We start from the raw sequence: 23,254 nt of genomic DNA on the forward strand, positions 1-23,254 counted from the left end.
ATGCCATCCAGCCATCTCATCCTCGGTTGTCCCCTTCTCCTCCTGCCCCAATCCCTCCCCAAATCAAAGTCTTTTCCAATGAGTCAACTCTTCGCATGAGGTGGTCAAAGTACTGGAGTTTCAGCTCTAGCATCATTCCTTCCAAAGAAATCCCAGGGTTGATCTCCGTCAGAATGGACTGGTTGGATCTCCTTGCAGTCCAAGGGACTCTCAAGAGTCTTCTCCAACACCACAGTTCAAAAGCATCAATTCTTCAGCGCTCAGCCTTCTTCACAGTCCAACTCTCACATCCATACATGACTACTGGAAAAACCATAGCCTTGACTAGACGGACCTTAGTCAGCAAAGTAATGTCTCTGCTTTTGAATATGCTATCTAGGTTGGTCATAACTTTTCTTCCAAGGAGTAAGTGTCTTTTAATTTCATGGCTGCAATCACCATCTGCAGTGATTTTGGAGCCCAAAAAAATAAAGTCTGACACTGTTTCCACTGTTTCCCCATCTATTTCCCATGAAGTGATGGGACCAGATGACATGATCTTCGTTTTCTGAATGTTGAGCTTTAAGCCAACTTTTTCACTCTCTTCTTTTACTTTCATCAAGAGGCTTTTGAGTTCCTCTTCACTTTCTGCCATAAGGGTGGTGTCATCTGCATATCTGAGGTGATTGATATTTCTCCCGGCAATCTTGATTCTAGCTTGTGTTTCTTCCAGTCCAGCGTTTCTCATGATGTACTCTGCATATCATTAGTATATCCTATGTAGTTAGAAGTAACTGATGTTCTAGAAACCATGAGCAACTGACTTTGTTTTCGGAGATTACTCACAACACTGAATACAGAAGAAAAGATTCAAAAGTTTCTTCCATATTTTGTTTTATAAAACATGTATTGTCATGGTACTAACATGATATTTCCATGTGGTCACAAAGAGTCGGACATGACTGAGTAACTGAACTGAACATGATATTGCCTCTACAAATGTCAATGTTCTATTTAATATTTTTTTATTAAATTCCTATTTAATTGTTGTAAGTTAAAGCATTATACTCTGATGCTGGGAGGGATTGGGGACAGGAGGAGAAGGGGACAACAGAGGATGAGATGGCTGGATGGCATCACTGACTCGATGGACGTTAGTCTGAGTGAACTCCGGGAGATGGTGATGGACAGGGAGGCCTGGCGTGCTGTGATTCATGGGGTTGCAGGGTCGGACACGACTGAGCGACTGAACTGAACTGAACTGAAAGCGTTATAAGCACTTCAGTGTTATAAAAACATACATCTCAGGACTCACAAAAGCTTTGCTCTTTTGTTCAGTATGGGTGGGAATGATCTTTTCACTATTATCTCTCCCCATCTTCCTATTTATTTGTAATAAGGAAACATGTACGAATGCTGCCAGGAACCATCTTAGAACTTCAAGGAAACTAGCGTGAAAGCCAACACCCAAATAACAGGCAAGAGCAAATAAGTTCAAAAGAAACAACAGTTTAATCTAACTGTGCCTACAGAGTGCTAACTCTGAAGTTTTTTAGTTAAGCTGTACCCTAAATCCCTGAATTGATACAATGGTTTGAGTTGAAAACACTCAAACTCATATCCTGAGATTCTATGTAAATTGTGAACTGTAGATCACAAACATTTTAAATAAGTAAACATCTAACCAAATTTCTCCTCATTAACTATCATCAAGAAATGTGGTTTAATCAATAGGTCCCTAAAAAAAAGGAAATAAACAGTCCCTACAACATGGTTTTGTATACCATGTGCAACAAGCAGAGATCTTAATATTAAGCACATACAAAAAGCCATGTGACTATATTTATTCATCTTTATATCTCCAGAATGCTTTAGTGTCCTACTTATACAAAGTATAACAAAAAAGCTCAGTTCATTATATACTCATTTATGACTTCCAAGGGAGAGGTCACAGTGGAACTCTCTATAATATATTCACTGAGAACTGTGTTGGGAACATTTACTTTTATATGCCAGATTTTAAAATAGTTCCTTACACATAATAGGTATTCAGATACTCATCAAATAAATACTGAAAAACCTATACTACAAGTATCACAACATACATTAAAGAGACATGGGTAGGTTAAATACTTTGGCAGAATATATTTTCTTTTCCAAGATATCCAACATAGAATTTAAAAGGACTGGTTATCTGAATTATTAAACAGTCAGGTTCTTCCACACTGAAAAATATTTATTCTCAAGGAGGGCTTACTTCTATTGTTCCACAGATATGTATTGAGTAACTGCAGTACAAGGACAAACAACATACCACTACACGATAAGCTTTTCTCAAATATTTTAAATGGTCAAATGTGCCAATTATGTTTATATCTTCACTGCCAGGAACAGACATATTGATTAAAGTGAAGATTTCAAAAATTTATGAAAATAATTCAATCATAGGCCAAAAATAATGATTAAATATAGATCATTCCTTGTATTGGGTTTTTTTGCCAATCAAAAATTCTATGTCTCCTGAGTATTATACTCTACCATCTAATTTTACATGCCAATCTACTCTCTATTTATAAGCTAACGTGTGATCCCTTGCTAATAGTTTGATCCCTTTGGGTTATTTAGTCCATTTGTACTGGACTGTTCACTTATTTTGTTAAAAAATATCCGATTGCACAAATGCACCTCTGTTGAGGGTGCCAGGGTAGCCCAATCATTGGACCCTTAAACAAGGACCTCTGAGAACTGGCTTTTCTGTTCTGATGACAATTAATTTAACTAAAATAGCCCAATTTTTGTCTTCCTACTTGTTTCCATCTGTGAGATGAGATATATCATCATTAACATCGGCACTACCCAGTTAAACTGATATACTAGAGGGGTCAAAAATTTTATCAATTGCACAATTCTGTAGAAATAAAGTATAAAGAAAAATTGAAAATAGCAGCAAATGCATCCTTATCCCATAAAAACCTAAGTCACACTGACTCTTTTATTCTCAAGAGAATTTTTAATATGGCAAACTCTTATTAAATATCAACAAAATGCATAAACGCCAAAACCCAGGAGAAAAGGACAGTAACTAAAACCTTATAGGACTCTAGTCTCAGGAGAGGTTGCTGAGTCTACCTGTGCTATTGGCGGTGATAAACATGAGAGCTGAAATCAACAGGAGATAAGAAAAATACAGTTCCTACATATGAAGAGGTAGAGAGAAGATCGCTGTTGCTGAACAACAATGTAAAAAACTGGTAAACTGCAGATACTATTAAAATCGCAAAACATGCCTTAAATCAAAGGGGACAAATAGTTAAAAATATACTACAAAGAGCAAATACTTAGACTGACGATGAGATTACATTCCCATCTTTTCCATTATTGGAAAAATGTGCTTTTCAAATAAATTAATTTTCTAATACATTTGTGTATACAAATTACACAGCATATTACTTAAGGCTTAAGATTTTAAAGAGAATGTGGTAAATAATTTTAAAGAAATATATTTATATGTGAAAAGGGGGTTTATAATGTAAAATAAGAATATCATTAAAATGCACTTCATATAAATGTATGGATAAATTTATGGATTTATAAATATTAAAGAAGTCATTTATACAGCCTTTTTATTATCACATAGATTATACACTGTACTAGCCTAACTTTCCCATGCTTCTAATTTAGTGCAAATCTTACATATATATAATCAAATGTAGGCAATGGGATAATAACTAGGTGACATAACAAATTTCAAGTAACTAAAATTACATAGTGAGCTTAAGCTTAATGTTCTTATATTTGCTAGCTATTGTAAGTTATTCTTTTCAAAATTTGGTAAACTGTAGTATTATTTAGCTTGATTGTGTGAATAATAAACAGTCATGTGATTGGAATATCCATACTAGAAAAATATGGAGATTTGGCAAAATGCCAGGTAAGTTAGTTTTGCATTCCCTGATAAGTTGGGTTGCTATAGCAAGCCCGTAGTCACTGGGTTTCTAAGCAACCTAAGACTCCACAGACTTGAGATACTTAGGAGTCCACTGATCTTTCATCATCCTTAAGGGAAAAATCTGAGAAACTGTGGTACCAATCTCCGTGGAAGTTTCCCCAATTATCCAGTAGAGCAGTGACCTTTATACAACGTCCCCTGTATTGATAGATTTAATTTATTAAATAATGATGTTCATACTAGAGAATTAATTGATTACTCAAAGTGTTAAGTAGATGAAATTAGGAACGGGAAATGATCAATACCTAGTTTGTTGTGGGCAAACAAATGTGTGTTGAGTGAATAAACAAGATTCAACACATAATCCAACCCTCCAAAGTGATTTACATAATGCTGGCATTCATAAAGTCCTTAACTTTATATATATATTAAATATATCTGTTTAGTAGCATTACTATAAAGCATGCATCTCAGTTTTTTTATTTTGTAATCATTTACATTTAGGTAACATACATAATTGTAAGTCTGCAGTTATTTGTGAGTTTAATTCAAAATATTTAATTATGGATTGTCTGGAATACTTACGTAACAATATTAACTACCAAAATGTTAATTAGAATTGTATCCATCTAAGATGCAAGCCAAGTTGTGAATTGTCCCTTGAATAATCTTTTATTAACATTTCCTGTCCTTTTCTATGTTAAACACTTCCTTGAGTCTGCTGTCTTGACACAGTACTCACTGAGGCAAACCGTTGCATCCAATTTTAATTTACAGTTTCCAGCTATTTAAGATAATCACAATGAAATAAAATTAAGTTAGGCCAATGCTGTCTGTCCTTACAAAACACTGTATCATAATATAGGCTGAAATAAAATGTCATTAATAGAAATGATTACATGTGACCGATAAAATGATTAAGTCTGGAATCTAGAAAATTTTACCTAATTCTTATACTTGGTTTTCTCTGCCTCCCGTTGTCATTTTATGTAGCTTGTTCTTGCCATGAAAAACCTCGTGACAATGATTTGCAAAGAGAAAATTGGCTTTAATTTAATGGCAAATTTTAAAATGTTACTGCTTATATCCTGTTAGCTATTGCATTAAAGATTCAGTAGCCCAAGTCAGGTGTACAGTATGATGACTGAGTTTCCCTAACTTGAGTATAAAATAAAATTCCAAAGTCACCTGTCTAGCAAGTCACAGTAACCCTTAGTGGACTAGATCCATTCCAGGAATGTCCCAGTACAAAGTGCCTGTGACCTCTGCTGGTTGGTGGTGTTCAGTGTCCAAGTCATGTCCGACTCTTTGCTACCCCCAAGGACTGCAGCACACCAGGCTTCCCTGTCCACGGGGGAGGATAGATTCTTTCTCCAAGACTGAAAAGAACAACTGCTCTGCCTTACAATCTTAATATGAGAGTCCCAAACCTATACAATAATATTCATTATAAATGCCTCTTCAGGTAAAAGTGGCCGTCTATAATTTAAGTCTTCCTGGGCATGTATTTTCTTTAGAATAAAAGATAGCTTTTGATCTTTTAATATATTGCTCTACTAGCAATATTGCAGCATGTATACAAGCATAGATGTGTTGGAAGGTTTAGACAATTTCAAATATTTTTGAATGTCCTCTTATCTAATATTTAGTTATTACTGATAACATCATAGCAAAATTACAAAACCTGACCAACTCCTTCTGTTTTCTTTTAGACACAATTTCTTATCTAAAAGCTTGGGACAGGCTTCCTTAATATCTATACTATCTCAAATACTCTATTCATTAGGACAAGAGGAAAAATGCACATACAACTTAAACTGGACAAGAACAATGCAAAAATCAGATCGAAGTAAGAGACTTTAGTATTACAGGCACTGGTTTTGAGTCCTACTTTGTTAGGTTAGATAACTTCACAGTGATAATATAGGTGTAATTACCAGTTGGAAGTCCGATGAAAAAGTGCAAGGCCACCAGTGTCAACGCACTTTCAGAATGCTGGTTGGAGGACAACGAAATTAACACTGATGACTCTTGTCGTGTCTGCCTCAAGTGCTGGGTCAAATCACTGCTGTACATCACTCAGCCCCACCTCCAAGTATCCAAGAATGGCTGTGGAATTTTGATTGACACTCCAGTGAGGCAGTGGGATTCCTAAACCAAAGTAAACCCTGCAGCTTGTGTTTGCCAAGCTCTCTAGCTTGAAAATAAGCTTCTCTTCTCCTGGTTCTTTCCTTAAAAAAGAAACAATTACTCTGTGATGCTTAAAGGAACACAGAAGCAACTCCCTCTCCAGAGATATCCCTACTTATTTTCTTATAGCAATTCCCTTGACTGTTTTCATCCTTTGTCTCTGTTTAGGACTTTATAGTCTTCACAGGAACCACATAACAACATTGCACACTGGCCTTCAGGATAAGAAACAAGGCATCAGTGAATATTCTAGTTTGTGGAAAGCTGGAGATGATAGCAGCCTTGGGCAGGGCTTTGCAAAATGGACAAGCTCAAGTTTATGCTAGTTATGACATTCTTTTGTCATGTAAGATTAGCAATGTTTGGTGACTATGCTATTATATATGCAACTCATAAGAATGAAGAAACTAAGATAAATATATTCTAAAAGCAAATCAAGCCATTACAGTATATGCTAAATTAGATAAAAATATATGATTTTCTTGATAGTACTTAAGGCATTAATTCTCTAAGGATTAAAGTTGATGACATATATCCTCATATACACACCCACACACATACTTAATGAAAATCTGTTATGTGTCCACTGTGTTCTTAGAATCCTGTCATCAAGAAGAAGAAAGCCTGATCCTTCCAGTGAGATTTTTTGTAATGTACTTTAAAACTTTGCAAATAAAATGCAATGATGAAGTATTGAATACTTTTAATCTAAGTGGACAGCTAACCTAGTTGAAAATATTCATTCTAGAACTGTTTACTTAGCATATAATCAAAATATGTATTTTAGTTGTCTTTTCTCCTAAACTGTGGAAATTTTCACAATAAATATAACAGAGAGGTTTTCACTGGTGAAATTAATGGCTTCAAAGATTTATGAACTGACCAGAAAAATTACTGGCTAACTATCCTTATATCACAGGCTATAAAAACCCACCAAGTTCATTGTCTAGCTCTTGATTTCAAGGCATTCCTGGCGGCCTGACTGGGACTGGATAGTTAGCTGAATTCTATAGTTAGCATGTTGTGTGTGCCCCTGATGAAACTTCCAGGCAAGAACTACTGGGACACTTAAAAGGACAGAGAGTGCGTACTTCACAAATCCCATGGAACAGGTTGGGGAACCTTGCTACTTAACTGCTACTTCCCTGCTTCTGTTAGAAGCCAGTACTGCGAGGGCTTTCTTTGTACCTGTTTTGAGAAAGATCTGTAGCTCTCCCCACTGTTATTTATTGAAAACTACCAACATTTACCAAGATAACCCAGTAACAGTGTGTGCCCAAATTGGCCTGGCTAGTTTAGCAGCACTTACCTTAAGGAGCTCATCTTCTAGAGATGCAGCTTAGACTCAGGGGACAGTTACACATAAAGATTCTAGAGTAGACAACCACAAGGCTCTGGGCTCACGAGACATCCACATTTACTCAGTTATAAATAGCTGTGACTCTTAGTTCAAAGACCTTTCACCCACTTCCATGTATGACACATTTTTTCTCTCTTGCTTGTCACTTTATATTACAAAATGTGAAAAAATTTTAAGAATCATCTAATCTTGATCGTTTAACAGATAAAGTTTCAGGGACCTGAGGAAATGCTCGTCTTACATTGCCCTAAGAGTAGTGAAAAAAACAAAGCCTCTCAGCTAAAATATCGCTCTCTTTTTCTCCTGATGTTTCTTTTTGTTTATTTTTATTTTGTATATGTCACCTCTTTTCACATATCTTCTCCCAGGATCTGGCCTGATATTTGCTAGTGTATTACTTTAATATTGTTTGTATGTCATTATACTTTCAGAAGTGCTACTCAATTTAATATTAATTTCCTGGGTAATTGGAAAAGTTTATACCTCTTTGATTCCCATATACTGTACCCTGTTACTAGAGTGAGGTTAGTTTTTTCTAAATTATTCTGGTTCCAGTGCTCTTGCCTTTTTAAATTTTATTTTAAATATGCTTTTAAAATTATCTAAATAAAATTATTAAATATAAAAACAATACTATTTATTCCTCCTTATAAAGACAACTTGAAAAGTTCTAGGAAAGGATAAGGGGGAGGACAAGTATTTGTTGACATATTATTATGGATCAGTTGTCAGGCTAAATACTTCCATGTTATTATTTAAATCTATAGAAAATTCTGTAATTGGGTATGGTTAGCCTACATTCCTACAGAGGAGACAACTGACAGAGAAAATTAGAAAAATTAGATCAATGCTAAGATTTCCAGCATTTGTATGAAATGTATCACCTTAGGTTTATGCATCCAGGTGACAAGTAATATCAAAGATTAGTCAGAAGACATAAGGATGCATGATCATGAAAGGCAGTTTTTGCCCTTATCTAAATCCTAACCTTGTGTCAGTATAAATCTCTCAGCAGATGCATTGTGCTATGCTACTCTGATGTTTCAGAATTATTCATTTTCATATACAAATTATAGTTAAAAACTCATTGGTTCACAGAATTACTTAATTTAAGAAACTATTCCTCCTTGCCACCAGATATTCCTGGGTCCAGAAATTATGAAAATAAAACTCTAGCTTCATGGAATGGCAGACACATAGAAAAATTATTATGAAATCATACAATAGATGGTCTAATGAAAGGTTTATGGTACCGTGGGAAACCTACAGACAGGGTAGCTTTTAGAAGGGGAAGCTTCACAGAGAACCTAACCTTGTAGCTTCTTCCTCGAGCATGAGTCAGAGACCAGTTACCAAGTACTGACTAACACAAAGAACACGTTGTCTAACATAAAGGCAGAGAATATTTCTCCATCTTTCATAAGATGTGGCAGTTTCTGCCAGAAGATAGTGGCTTCAATGAAGAAAATATGAAAAGCTGCTGTGGCAAAAAACATATAAGATTGAAGAAATTAATTTCAAATTAATTGAGTGTCCACTTTTTCTAGGCACTGTTAGGGAACAATATGTAGTTTCACCTTAGAATTTAAAATAATTTTTATTTAAACTGCCAAAACTTTACAACTTCTATTGCACAAGAACTAAAAATTCTGCTTCAAAGCACAAAAATTTTTACTTAATATTGAGAAAAGAAAACCATACTGGATGCCTTTTACAAGTGTTTTGTTATGTTACTATTTGGTGCCTGTATAGATTTTAGAAAGCTCATTTAAATTTATTTAAGTTTATAAGATATATATGTGTATATATATATATCTTTGGAAGGATTTCAATGATTTTTAAAATGAATATTAGACTAAGTATCAAGGGGCAAGTGTTTAAGATACAGATTTCCTGCTGCATAAGGAATATAAATTTTAAAAATATATTAGTATATTTCTGTGTCTCTTACCAGATCCAAGGGAACATTTCATGAACAGATGGGCACAGAGGATAGAAACAGCAAGGACCTAACAGAAGCAGAAGAGATTAAGAAGAGGTGGTAAGAATATACAGAAGAACTGTACAAAAACGTTTCTAATGAACCAGATAATCACAATGGTGTGGTCACTCACCTAGAGCCATACATCCTAGAGTGTGAAGTTGAGCGGGCCTTAAGAAGAATCACTACAAACAAAGCTAGAGAAGGTGATAGCATTCCAGCTGAACTATTTCAAATCCTAAAGGATGATGCTATTAAAGTGCTGCACTCAATATGCCAGCAAATCTGCAGAACTCAGCAGTGACCACAGGACTGGAAAAGTTCAGTTTTTATTCCAGTTCCAAAGAAAGGCAATGCCAAAGAATGTTCAAATTACTGTATAATTGCATCTTTTCACATGCTAGCAAGATTATGCTCAAAATCCTTCAAGCTCGGCTTCAGCAGTATGAAAAAAGAACTTCCAGATGTACAAGCTGGGTTTAGAAGAGGCAGAGGAACCAGAGATCAAATTGCAAACATCTGATGAATCACAGAAAAAGTAAGGGAATTCAAAAAAAAATCAGCTTCATTATGACTAAAGTCTTTGACTGTGTGGATGACAACAAAGTGTGGAAAATTCTTAAAAGGATGGGAATACCTGACCACCCTACCTGCCTCCTGAGAAACCTGTATGCAGGACAAGAAACAACAGTTAGTACTGGACATGGAACAATGAACTGGTTCAAAATTGGGAAAGGAGTACGTCAAGGCTGTGTATTGTCACCCTGCTTACTTAACATATATGCACAGTACATCATGAGAAATGCTGGGCTGGATAAATCACAAGCTCGAATCAAGACTGCCAGGAGAATATCAACAACCTCAGATATGCAGATGATACCACTCTAATGGCAGAAAGTGAAGAGGAACTAAAGAGCCTCTTGATGAATGTGGAAAAGGTGAGTGAAAAAGCTGGCTTAAAACTCAACTTTTTAAAAACTAAGATCATGGCATTTGGTCACATCACATCAAATTGATGAGGAAAAAGTGGAAACAGTGATAGATTTTATTTGATTGGACTCCAAAATCACTCCAGACGGTGACTGCAGCCATGAAATTAAAAGATGCTTGCTCCTTGGATTAAAAACCTGTGACAAACCTAGACAGTGTATTAAAATGCAGGAATATTGCTTTACCAACATAGGTCCATGTAGTCAAAGTTATAGTTTTTTCAGTAGTCAGGTATGGATGTGAGAGTTGGACCATAAAGAAGGCTGAGTGCCAATGAACTGATGCTTTCAAACTGTGGTGTTAGAGAAGACTCTTGAGAGTCCCTTGGACAGCAAAGAGATCATCCTAGTCAATCGTAAAGGGTATCAACCCTGAATATTAATTGGAAGGACTGATGCTAAAGCTGAAGCTCCAGTACTTTGGCCACCTGATACAAAGAGCCAATTCACTGGAAAAACCCCTGATTCTGGGAAAGATTGAGGGCAGGAGGAGAAGGAGATGACAGAGGATAAGATGGTTGGATGGCATCACTGATTCAATAGACGAGTTTGGGCAAACTCAGGTAGATAGTGAAGGACAGGAAGGCCTGGCATGCTGCAGTTCATGGGGTTGCAGAGTCAGACATGACTTAGCAACTGAACAACAACAAATGTCTCTTACTACAGGTAAAGCATATCATCTTACTGGGAATGTTAGGGGTTAGAGAAAGCAAACACTTATATTCAAGGCTAAGGAAATAAGAAACCTGAGGTTGTATAAATGCTAACTCATAATAAGACAGAAACAATAATGCAATTGTATTTTTAAAAAGTAATAAACATGGGGAGAATTTATTTCCATTTGAAAGCACAGAGGAAAAATATTTTGAAATAAAACTTTCTTGGTTCAATTATTTTTACCATAAAGCATTCTTAAAATATGAATAGTCTATATTATAGCACTATGTCATAGAAGTTGAATTTTTAGAAATATGGATTTTCCTCTCATCTCTTTTGTTCCTCTCACTTTAAAAGATTTGTCATACGCCAATACAAAAAAACAAAAAAACAAAACTGAGCCTAGTACATAAGAGGACCCAGAATATTTAAATTAAAAGTCATATTCAACAGTTTCCTTACTTCATGATTTCTCAGTCTTACTATTCTCATAACACAGCTCCAACAAAAGGTCCTGGTATGCCTTTTTTCCCAAACTTATTTGACCATGTGTCACCCTAGGATATCTTTATTAACATCTACTGAAACAGTGTTTCATAAAGACAGTTGGGGAAGTGCTGAATTAAATTAGAAGGACAAGTAAAAATTTCTAAGAAAAGGCAAAAGGGAGTATATAGGTGGTATATCTGACTTGAAAGGTTAAGCCTACAACTTAAATTATCTTACAATCTTTGGTAGGGCTTCCCAAGTGGCACTGGTGGTAAAGAACCTGCCTGTCAATGCAGGAGACATAAGAGACAGGGGTTCAATTCCTGGGTTGGAAAGATTCCCTGGAGTAGAAAATGGCAACCCACTCCAGTACTCTTGCCCGGAGAATCCCACGGACAGAGGAGCCGGGCAGGCTACAGTTCATGGGGCTGCAAAGAGTCAGACACTAGTGAAGCGACTTAGCACACACACATAACCTTTTGTGACCTGTATTTTTTATCTTTGTAAACAGGAAAAATGAAGGATAGAGTACAGGAAAGAAAGAGAGAGAGACTGGAGATGGGGAAAGGTGTAGTCCTTTGGGCTGCAGGAAAAAGGGGAGTTCAGACTGCTCTGGGTCTGGCAAGCAAATAAGTTGATAACTATTGACTTCTTGTGAAGCCCCAATATAGCAATTGTCCACAAAAGCGGTTTCTCTTGTAAAAGCTTGCTTGGCTTGATGTCTGTTGATCAATTGGCTCTGGCCAGACAGGACAGGATCCTTGAGGGTTGGTTGGGTCTTTTCTTTTTTTCATGTGCTCTGGGACACACATTGATAGTCTGGGTTCTGCCGAGGAACTTTGGGACAGAGAGTGAGTGGGTAAGATTGCAGATTGTGGAGACAAGTGGTTGGGTTGATAGTGAGTATCCCGAATAGTCTTGGACCTGTTGCTTGACTTCTCTGTTTTTCAGTTTCCTCCTCTAAAAGATGAGGATGATAACAATATTTATCTTGTAATGCCATGGTGATCAAATAAGATTAAATATATGCACTCATTAAAACAACTAGTTGTAATTACTGGTATCATTGATAATGGTAATAAAGATGCTATCTCTGTGAAAAAAGTTTTTGTTCTTCACAATCTCAGGTCTTTCATTTTAAAATCTACTCTACTGGTGCCAGCCAGTTATAATGCTTTCTGATCATATTCAATTCTAAGCTGTACTAACCTTACCAGACCCAGAGGCAGTATAAGGGCAGCACGTTCTTTCTCTGTGTAACCCTCCCTCTGGCCTCTGTCTGGCAGTGTGTCCTGGACTCCTTCCCTCTTCTCTGTTGCTCAACTGAATTTAGGTAATAAGAAGCAGATTCTTCACAGACTTAGAAAATGAATTTGCAGTTGCTGGGGGGAAGGGATAGTTAAGGACTTTGGGAAGGTCATGTACACACTGCTGTGTTTAAAATGGATAACCAACAAAAACCTATTGCATAGCGCATGAAGCTTGTGTTCAATGTTATGTGCTAGCCTGGATGGGAGTGGGGTTTGGGGAAGAATGGATGTGCTCAGTCATTCAGTCGTGTTTGACTCTTTGTGACCCCATGGACTGTAGCCTGTCGGGCTCCTCTATCCATGGGATTCTCCAGGTAAAAACACTGGAGTGGCTTGCCATTTCCTTCTCCAGGGAGAATGGATACATGTATATATATGGCCGAGTCCCTTCACTGCTCACCTGAAATTTCACAACATTGTTAATTGGCTATACCCCATTACAAAATGTTTTTGGTGTTGAAAAAATGAAATTAAAAAGCAGAGTCTCTATCCAATAGGTAACTCCCAAAGTCCTTGGAGACAGGGATTGGACTCTTCTTGCCCTGAAATTCACAGAGCTTCCATGTTTAAAACCACGAATAAACATTCAGGTATATGGGAAACCTTGTAAAATGAGATTACAGGCCAAATAATTATTTAGGTCTAATTGAAAATACCACCTAAATGGTGTCTAATGTCCTGTCCTCCTTTAGACTATCTGTGACCAAAGCTATTTTTGATGAGTACTTTTATATTTTTTAAATGTTGAGCTTATTTGAGCAAAAATCATTTTGAATCTGGCAGCATCCAATCTAGCAGATAGAAAGGAGCTCCAAATATCATGTATAAAATAGATAAGTAATGAGGCCCTACTGTACAGCACAGGGAACTCTATACTCAGTTTTCTGTGGTGACCTAAATGGGAAGGATATCAAAAAAGAGAGGGGATATATGTATACCTACGGTGAGTGCTTTTAAAAGTCATTGAACTTGGCGTGCTGCGATTCATGGGGTCGCAAAGAGTCGTAAACGACTGAGCGACTGAACTGAGCTGATCTCTAGAATCTTATGGAGGGCAGCAGACAAATTCTTGTTGTGTGTTGACTAACTTTTAAAATAATCACATCACCATGTTTTATTCCTTGGAAAACCACTTGGTGTTTAATATGTGAAATGATAAAATGTTGGGAGCCAGCGTGAGGAACTTCGCCCATGCCAAAGGTCATGAGGAAGGAAGCTTGGCATACGCAAAGGCGTGATCAAGCCTCAGGAAACCCCCTGTTCCCGAGCATCTACCCCCAAACCAGAGTACTTTACGGGGAGCTCTCCCCCATAACCATTTCTCTCGGAGAAGGAGTTAACTTGCAGCTCCAAGTTAATAAAAATTCCTGGGCGTGACAAGAGTGTTTCAACTTACGAACTCTGAAGGTTCTCTGGCCTGCCTGATCAGGCTCGTCTGGCCGCGTTCTCTGGCCTGCCTGATCAGGCTCGTCTGGCCGCATGTGATTGTTTACAGCCTCCCAACTGTGAGAGGCACAGGATGTTTTAAAACTTTCTAAATACAGACTCTTTTGAGAAGTTAGAAGATCATTAGTATAGTGTTAGTGGGTTGATTAGGAATTATATTGGTGAAGGGTTTTTTCTTCATTTGTCGTGCCAATAATTACTGCTAATTCCCTGCCCTGGGTGTGACAAGGATGTCTCAGGTCAAACCTCTCTGCTGACAGACTAGCTTGTGTGACAGCCTCTCAACCATAAACAGCACAGAGAGTTTGGAGTATTAGCATAGGGCTTTTTTCATTGATGAATCAGTGATTGCCATTAGGCCTCCATATCCTTAGGCACCTGGGAATATATTAATCAATGTATTTGGAATATAGAAAAGGAAAGATAGTAGTTTTTTGATGTTAGCAATACTAGACTTTTTGAGTTAATGAATTTTCTCTTTTGTAATAGACCACTGTACTTTGTTATAAATCACTGTGTCCTTGCTATGCAAAAATGTAACTTTATCTTAAGACAAAATAGATCTTAAGGGGAACATTAGTGAAGGGTTTACATTTGTTGAGCCAATAGTTGCTGCTAAATCTCCATATTCCTGCCCTTATAATGAATATAACTAGCATATAGGAGAAATAAGTATTAACCTTTAAGATGAATCACGTTAAACCTTAGGTTAAGTAAATTCCTTTCTTGATTGTAACTCACTACACCCTCACCCTATAAGAATGCAACTTTATTTGGAGGGTGGCGCCTGATTTAAGAAAAAATCACCCCTGGAAAAATAAGTTTTCTGGTTAACTGACTGGTATCAGAAAGGGCCATAAAATGTCAGCAGACCTCATGGCCAGAAGATGATGAAACTCATAAGACCTTTGTATAATTTTATATGAAGCACCTGATTGTGACAAGGGTCAGGTCTGCTGACCCCCACGTGACTCTGTATTCATCCCTATGTATAACAAAAAGGTATATAAACAAACCTGAAAAATAAAGAAATCGGATCAAATTCTGGAAAGACTGATTCCCCCATGTCGTTTCTTTCTTGCTCCCTGCTTTCCTGGCTGAATTCCCATCTGAAATGTGGGTACTCACCAAGCCTGCTAATTCTGCCTGAGCTTCTGAGATCAGACCGGGGAGGCCTCAGTGCCTCCTGTCCTTCGGGAGAATGGAAAGACGCCTGTGGCCTACGTAGGTGGTGATTGGTATTCCATGTAAACCAGTTATTCAGCCTCTTTTCTCCACTAATTCTCCTACTACACTATCTGTTTCTAATCTCTCTATATATCTGTAATTAAATAAGTTTTTGCCAGGACGCCGATTCCGTCCCCACCTTTGAATTACCCTGGATCCACTGGGGCTGGACCCCGGCAATAAAACATCAGAAGCACATTTTTTTGAAAAGCCCAAAGTGTTTCATGTAATACAAACGGCTAACATCGAGGGCACTTACTACAGGCAAACACCTTTCTAAGGACTCTATATGTATTATCTAAATTAATCTTCATAACCATAATTTGAAGTAAGAATTGTTGGTTTCCTGACATTACAAGTACCATGCAGTCCATGGGGTCTCAAAGAGTCAGACACGACTGAGTGACTGAACTGAACTGAAAAGTACCAAAGGACTGAGAGGTCAAGAAAACGCTCAAGGTCAAAGAATGCCAAGCTATGGTTGTATAACTTAGGACACTTTTGTCTGCAAGTAAGAGAATGCTCCAAGAAAAGTAGATAAGAATATAGGGGGAACTTTACTTGTCAAATAATAAATATTAGGAAATAACCATCAGCTTCCAAAATTCTAGCTCTTCTCTAAAGCAACCATTTTTAAGTATTGGGCTGTCATACCATCTTGATAATACAATTATTTGCTTAAATTGCATATACATGTGTATGTATATACAATCAACGCAAAATCAAGACCATCTCCTGTCCCCTAGATGGGTATGATTCTTTAAAGGGAGAAAATATTACATGTTAAGCTTTCAAAATCAAAGTTCAAAATAAAAATTAAGTCCAAGTTTCTATCACTCTGGGAAACAAAACTGTTTAACCTGACAAAAGGAATGTGAAATATAAAATTAATCTAAAACAAAGAAAAATAATCATGGTTACCTGGAAAAGGTTTTCTTTTTCGTTTGTTTTTTGTGAGAAAGAAACTTTGGGAATGGCTGTATACTGTATATTACTGAAATGGAAATGAGTTTTACAATCACAGACTCAGGTGTGCAAAAACAAAATTTTGTTGCACTAAATTTCATTTTATCTCAAACCTCCATTCTGTCTGATACAGCATATTTAGTCACTTTTTAAGAAATTTCATTTTTGCTGTCCCTCAGTCATTTCAACTTTAAAACTCTTGTTACATTTTCCTCAGTACAGGCTATTTTCAGAGAAGGAGATGAGAACACAGAGCATGCCCTCTAAATTTGTGGCTATCACTTTCCCTTGTTCTGGCCTTGAGCACTTTGCAGGTGGTACCTTTCTTTTTCTCAACTAACTTGCGTAACCTTCAGGGGCCTTGAGCTCAGTGTTAGAGTCCAAGGGGCTCCATGAATCTGCTTCTAAACAGCAGCCTATGTACCACACACAGCCCCAGATACTCCACTGCCGTAGTCTCTGAGGCAGTGTTTTCTGAGGCTCGTTCTCTCCGACAACACTTGTGTTCTGAGGTCCTCCATCTTGAGAGTTGAAGGGGAGAAGAAAACTTGCCTTTAGGAGTGTGTCTGCTGCAGAACCGATCACAGCAGCTCTCTGGGATTCGGTCATGTCTAAAGTCTGTGTTTCCCTTTTATCCATGCTTGCTGCTGCTAAGTCACTTCAGTCGTGTCCGACTCTGTGCGACCCCAGAGACAGCAGCCCACCAGGCTCTGCCATCCCTGGGATTCTCCAGGCAAGAACACTGGAGTGGGTTGCCATTTCCTTCTCCAATGCATGAAAGTGAAAAGTGAAAGTGAAGTCTCTCAGTCGTGTCCGAACCTCAGTGACCCCATGGACTGCAGCCTATCAGGCTCCTCCGTCCATGGGATTTTCCAGGCAAGAGTACTGGAGTGGGGTGCCATTGCCTTCTCCGTTATCCATGCTTAGGGCACAACTATTTTCCTAGTCTTTAGTAAGACTGAATAGTAACCAAATGTCAGTTCCTTGTGCCCACTAAAAATTCTCCCTCAATTTGCAGCTTCATCTTGCAGTTAGAAAAGAGAATGAAGTGGGCAGAATAAAACCATGTGGATTAATACCTCACAGTATAATTTATCATAGTATAAAACACTAAAAATTGTGGGAAACACACACATGATAGAAGTTTAGCTAAGAAAGAGATCAGTGGGCACTGAATTTCTAAGAATATGTTCATAGAACTCTGACATCCTTAATCTTCCCTAGAAGATGAGTTAAATGTAAAAAAGGAGAAGGAAGTGGGATTCGTGGAAAATAAAATTAGATAAATCACGTAAATCATTTAGAAATGTAATTGGTATGGTTGGAAAAAGGCATGTGCACAAGCTAAACCTGGCTTGCCATAAAGGTTCCTATCTACAGAGAGATGGACATATCAGAGCAAGTTATAGAAGACTTAAGTACCTGAATATAATCTGACAAAAAATATAGAAGGGAATAACAAGATATTAAGATTTAAAATGATGACCTCAGGTTAAACATGGCAGGTGGAATACATTTTCACTTACATCTGAAATCTCATTAAAATGAAAGTTGTAGGTAGCATTTATAAAAATAGGAACACACATGTTCAGCTCAAAGATTTAGATGAGTGAAGACAAGAAACCAGTCAACATATAGAAAGCATAATGGACTAATGGTAATTGTTCAAACATCCTGCATGTCAGATTCTAAACATGTACACCTAGAGCAGAAGCAAAAAGAATCTACTGTATAAGTCCACATAGGACCATGGGGTGCATGGAAAGCAGAGTCTTAACTTGATTGAATATCTCAGGAAGTCCCAAACCTAAATCTTCTCTCCATATACTTTACACAGCCTGCTCACTCTCCTTCCTCCTCATCTGTCAGAAGATCAGGTGTTTCCTCTTTTGAGACATGGAGTGAGAGATTTCTGGACCTAAAACAAGGAAGCCCAGCTAGGGGTATGAGGGAGATCCATGTCTAAATAAGTTTAAGCCCACACACTGATTTCTCTTCCCCTACCAATTCCAGAACTCTATCAAGCAAAATATTATAGGATTCCTTTCTAAGGAAAGTGGCACAAGAGAAAACACTTGGCACTACTTATTAGCTGAAGTGGGGAGGTGGTCAGGGAGCAAAGTGAAATGGTCAGGACCTTCTGCTCAATCCAGAGTAGTACTGTCTGGTGCAAGTATGACAGAAGCCTCATGCTAAATATCCCTTTAAAATATCCAGTAGCCACACTGAAAATGTAAGTAAATAGGCAATATTACATTTAATATTATATATTACTTACTACAACATCATATTCCTTGGAAGAAAAGTTATGAGCAACCTAGATAGCATATTGAAAAGCAGAGACATTACTTTGCCAACTAAGGTCTGTCTAGTCAAGGCTATGGTTTTTCCAGTAGTCATGTATGGATGTGAGAGTTGGACTGTGAAGAAGGCTGAGTGCCGAAGAATTGATGCTTTTGAACTGTGGTGTTGGAGAAGACTCTTGAGAGTCCCTTGGACTGCAAGGAGACCCAACCAGTCCATTCTGAAGGAGATCAACCCTGGGATTTCTTTGGAAGGAATGATGCTAAAGCTGAAACTCCAGTATTTTGGCCACCTCATGTGAAGAGCTGACTCATTGGAAAAGACTTTGATTTTGGGAGGGATTGGGGGAAGAAGAACAAGGGGGCAACAGAGGATGAGATGGCTCGATGGCATCACTGACTCGATGGACGCGAGTCTGAGTGAACTCTGGGAGTTGGTGATGGACAGGGAGGCCTGGCATGCTGCGATTCAAGGGGTCGCAAAGAGTCGGACACGACTGAGCGACTGAACTGAACTGAACTGACATCATAAATACTATCATTTAAATCAACATAAATTATTAATGAGATTTTTTTGCAGGGGCACAAAGTGTTAAAAGTCTGGTTTTTACTTTACTCTTAGAACACATTTCAATCTGGATTAACTATGTTTCAAGTTCTCAATAGTCACTTGGGGCTAGTGGCTACCATTTTGGACAGTGCAACTCTAGAATGAAATCTGTATTCATTTTGCCTTAATCTTAAATATAAATGGATAATCACTAGACATTTGAGGAATACTTCTGACGTGCATGAAAAAAGTTAAATACAGTAAACAATAAGGTTGAATACAAGAAAAGGGAATAAAAACACAAAATATTTTTGTGATTACTATCATCAGACAACTAAGAGACAATTTTGTATCATGAAACTAGTAAAACAAAAAACCATGGGGCTTTCCTGGTGGCTCAGTGGTAAAGAATCCACCAGCCAACGCAGAAGACATGATTCAATGCCTGGTCCAGGAAGATAACCACATGCCGCGGAGCAACTACACCTGCGCATCACAACTACCAAGCCTGTGCTCTAGAGCCTGGGGGCCCTAACTACTGAACCCCACGCACCTAGAGCCTATGCGTGGCAACAAAAGAACCGGCCACAAACAGAGAGTAGTCCGCACTCACCACAACTGGAGAAAAGCCTGCGCAGAAATGAAGACCCAGCACAGCCAAAAATTTAAAAATTAATATAAAAATTACATTTAAAAATTCTAATCATAATTTTAAAAAATAAATAGGAAAGAATCACTTTAAAAAGAAAACCATGAAATCCTAAAATCCACAGAAATAGAAGGCAGCAATCTGAAAAAAGAAAACCGTGATAGAAGTAACACAGTGGAGCAAGCGTTTGGCATATGTGAGTACAGAGGAGCCACGGGAGCAGCATTAGAGCAGCTAGCTGTAGGATAGAGCCAACAACCACACAGTGGGGTTTCCAGGGAAAACACAACCAGACAAAGCGGAAATAGGATAGAATGATGAATATTTTCCAGAATCAAAGGACATTAAACCCCCAGAGTGCAGAAAGTCACCCATCTACAGCAGAGTGGATATAAAGGGCCACAGGCTATGACCTAGCTGCCTGTTTTCCCATCACAGGTACCAAGAATAAAGAGAAATTCTTAAAAACCTCTGGCGCGCTTGAGAGTAATGTCACATACAAATCAAAGAGACAACAGACAGCAGCACTGGGGATTTACAAGTCAAATAACAAGCTCTTCAAAAATGTCCAAAAATTAGAAAGAGGATATAGACATTTTAATATACACACAGTCCTAAATTTTACTTCTCTTTTTCTGTTTTTTAAGGAGCCCAAGAAATCTCAGAATATAAATTTTACTGAAACAAGGAAGTAAAAGAAGACAGGGAATTAAGGAAATAGCTAATACAACAAATGAGAGGCATAGGGAATTTCCAGAAACAGCAGAAGGGAAGTTTCACAGTAAGAATTACGTCACAAGTCAAGGGGAAAAAAACAAAAACCAGTTAATATTGGACCAGGAGGACAGAGGATTTAAGGATGCAATTATCACCAGGAAAACATAAATTGCACCAGAAAGAAAGCACTCATTGTTTATTTCTTGGCTCTGCTGCTCAGAAGTTTTATAATAATGATTTACACAGTCAATAATATTAGAAAAATACATTATTAGGTGGAAGATGAGAAGTATGTATATAGATGTGATGGATCGAGCAGTATTGTATTTAATACATAAAAGTTAGATCCTTCTCTTCTACAGGAAGAAATTGTATTTAAAAAACAGATTTTTGTGGTTTTTTTTTTTTTTTTCAAAAAACATCAAGAACACTTTAAGTATGTCATCTATAAATAGTTCAGTATTCTAAAATTTAACATGGGGAACGGAACAGGGTGGAGAAAATAAGGCAATTGTCTATTTTCTTTAAGTTTTAAAATACCATTTGGTCTTTTAAAAAACAAACAAACATTCATTTGATATCTATATACATTTTAAAAACAAGATTGTAATTGAATTGAGCTGTGTTAAGCAGTCCTTTACTTTTTTCCTATCTTGTGACTTTTGCCTTCACTCTCTTGGATTTTTTGCTGTGGCATCTTCATTTTCCTAAGTATTTCCCTGGAAACCTATCTTCTCAGGATAAAGTTTTATTTCCTGCTTTAAAAAGTTTGAGGCTATCCATTGTGTATCTTTTATAATCTCTTCAAAATACAATACCTCCTTGACCCAGGTACTATCATCCCTTACTTGGAATTCTGAGCTTCTGTGAAGGTATTTTTGGGCATGAATAGTTGTTAAGTTCATTTTTCTAGTAGGAGATTTGTGTAGAAATTTCAGTAACCATTCTACTTGTATAATTTCTGTCTAGCCTGAAAATTTTATTGAAATCTTTACAAACATTTGCTGTATAATTCTACAATCAGAAAATCAACACAAAAATTGTAATTCTTTGTTTAGAATTTGACTAAGATATTATAGCTGGTTGCTTACTAGCTTGCAGTCACCTACTCTGTAAATCTAGAATAATTTCTTCTGTTGCAATTATGGTCATTTGTCAATACTTAAAAAAATATTTGGGAAACTTCAGTGCAATAGTATATACTAAAGAAGAAGGTAACAGAAGCATAGATTCACACAATAGATGATCAAATAAACCTAGCATTCGAACATCCCTTTATAGATCATCTGGAACGACTTCCTCATTTTAGCTAAGAAGCAGAAATGTGATCTTAGAAATTACTTTTTAGGTCAACAGAACTGGATATAAAGCCAAGATATAAACCCACACACCTGTGGTTGCCTTTGACAAAGGAGGCAAGAAGGTAGAATGGAGAATAGACAGCCTCTTCAATATGTCATGCTGAGAAAACTGGACAGCTACATGAAAAAATAATGAAATTAGAACACTTCCTAAAAATAAACTACATAAATAATAATGATACAATAAATAAATAAAGTAATAGAAATAAAAATACATAAACTCAAGATGGATTAAACACCTGAAGGTAAGGCCAGACTATACAACTCTTAGAGAAAATCATAGGCAGAATACTGTTTGCCACAAATTGCAGCAAGATCCTTTTTGATCCACCTCTTAGAGAAATGAAAATAAAAACAAAAATAAGCAGATGGGACCTAATTTTTTTTAAATTTTACTTTACAATACTGCATTGGTTTTGCCATACGTCAACATGAATCCACCACAGGTGTACACATGTTCCCATTAAAGCAGCTCATACAATTCAATATAAAAAATACAAACAACCTAAAAAAAAAAAAAAAAAAAAACAGCTGGGGGCAGAAGTCCTAAGCAGACAGATATTTATTCAAAGAAGATATACAGATGCTCAAGAGGCACATGAAAAGATGCTCAACATCACTAAATATTAGAGAAATACAAATCAAAACTACAATGAGGTATGACCTCATACCAATCAGATTGGCCGTCATCGCAAAATTTGTAAATGATAAATGTCATAGAGGGTGTGGAGAAAGGGGACCCCTCTTGCATTGTTGATGAGATTGTAGATTGATAGAGCCACTATGGACAAGAGTAGAGAAATTTCTCAAAATACTAGGAATAAATCTACCATATGACCCAGCAATCCCACTTCTGGACATATACCCAAAAAAACCCGTAATTCCAAAAGACACATGTACCACAATATTCATTGCAACACTATTTACAACAGCCAGGGCATGGAAGCAACCTAAATGCCCATCAACAGAGAAATGGATAAAGAAGATGTGGTACAGATATACAATGGAATATTACTCAGCCGTAAAAAAGAATGGAATTGGGTCATTTATAGAGATGTGGATGGACCTAGAGACTGTAATTCAGAGTGAAGTAAGTCAGAAAGAGAAAAACAAATATCGTATATTAATGCA

The 23,254-nt window shown here is 37.1% G+C and overlaps 1 protein-coding gene across 6 annotated transcripts in view; it reads right to left on the reverse strand.

The window, feature by feature from the left end:
* LOC128046803 (platelet glycoprotein 4) overlaps window positions 1-23,254 on the reverse strand; it is a 97,385-nt gene that overhangs the window by 53,901 nt on the left and 20,230 nt on the right. The window contains exons 2-3 of one of the 6 annotated variants that reach the window (XM_052639007.1): window positions 22,154-22,240; window positions 5,866-6,037 (exon numbers count right to left, since the gene is read on the reverse strand). The exons of 1 other annotated variant lie outside the window; for it this stretch is intronic. The gene's annotated coding sequence lies outside the window, so the exon portion shown is untranslated. Of the gene's footprint in view, window positions 1-5,865; window positions 6,038-7,427; window positions 7,471-9,429; window positions 9,488-22,153; window positions 22,241-23,254 lie in introns of those variants that run through there. 4 more of the 6 variants (XM_052639012.1, XM_052639008.1, XM_052639009.1 and 1 more) reach the window with 4 other exon arrangements.

The sequence above is a fragment of the Budorcas taxicolor genome, chromosome 4, assembly GCF_023091745.1.
Source record: "Budorcas taxicolor isolate Tak-1 chromosome 4, Takin1.1, whole genome shotgun sequence".
Classification (NCBI taxonomy): domain Eukaryota; kingdom Metazoa; phylum Chordata; class Mammalia; order Artiodactyla; family Bovidae; genus Budorcas; species Budorcas taxicolor.